Consider the following 1,193-nt stretch of genomic DNA (forward strand, 5'->3'; position numbering starts at 1 on the left):
TAAAGGCTCTGCACTCTTTGAGTTAACGTAGTAGAAAGCACCAGTTATGACTCAGTCACATCACAGAACAAAGATACATCAATGGCTCAAATCTGTAGCTACCAAATATCTGCTTGTGTTTCACTTGGAAATGTCAGTGAAAATAATGTTACATGAAAATGTCAAGTTCACAACAACATCACATAAAAAGTCCTGTTCATTGCCCTTATTTTGACAGTTTTGCACGAATTGATTGACAATATCGAAGTGCACCTTTCCCTCTCTGCACAGCTTGCGTTGTATTTGAGACACTATAGAGTAACAGACCTTCAAATTAACAATTATCTTACACAAGAAAGAGTTTTTCTTAATTCTAATGAAGAGATTAACTCCTTTCTCTCTTATAGTTTCAAGTGGTATAAAGATTCAACGTATTGAGCCATGTAGTTTAAAGAAGAAGACAACATAGCTTTCTGATGAGGTAATGTATCTCTCAATTTTTCTCTAACATTTTATTTTCAAAAATTTACCTTAGGATCTTGTATTGGTAACAACACTTACTTGATTTCAAACTACTACTATATCTGATGAGTTTTAAGAATAAATCAATTGAAAAGGAACTTGTGAGAGAAGGGAAGTAAATCAAGGGAGAGAGGCAAGGAAGGATGTAGACCCTAGTAGTTGGTTTTAAATCCCTTGAATTTTCTTGAGACTACTGATAATTGAGTTGTTATATTCTGTATGTGAAGATTCATAAATATGATTTGGGTCCTAATCCATTATCTAGATTTACATAGTATTATACACATGGACCTTGAAATATGTTTTCTGCCTTATATACTCACTTCATATCTTTTTTATTAAAATGCATTGTGCATTTATGCATTTATTTTTGAATAAATATTTCCTTATTTGCTATTTCTTCTTCATAAAGGCAGTGATTAAAATATTTTATTTGGTATAGAATAAGAGATTAGGAGAAAGGGAAAGATCTCTTGGGTGGGGGCTGGGGTGAGTAGATCAGACTATATAGTTACAAATTGTTAACGGAGTTGGGACTGGAGAGTGGGATTAAGTAAGAGCATACAAGGAGAGACTAAGGGTCATTTGAGAGGTTGTATGGAATCCTACTACAGAAGAAAGTTGTGTGTGTGTGTGTGTGTGTGTGTGTGTGTGTGTGTGAAATCACAAAATAACAGGGGAGAAAAAGACCC

This window comes from Grammomys surdaster, unplaced genomic scaffold, assembly GCF_004785775.1.
Source record: "Grammomys surdaster isolate TR1022 unplaced genomic scaffold, NIH_TR_1.0 165, whole genome shotgun sequence".
Taxonomy (NCBI): domain Eukaryota; kingdom Metazoa; phylum Chordata; class Mammalia; order Rodentia; family Muridae; genus Grammomys; species Grammomys surdaster.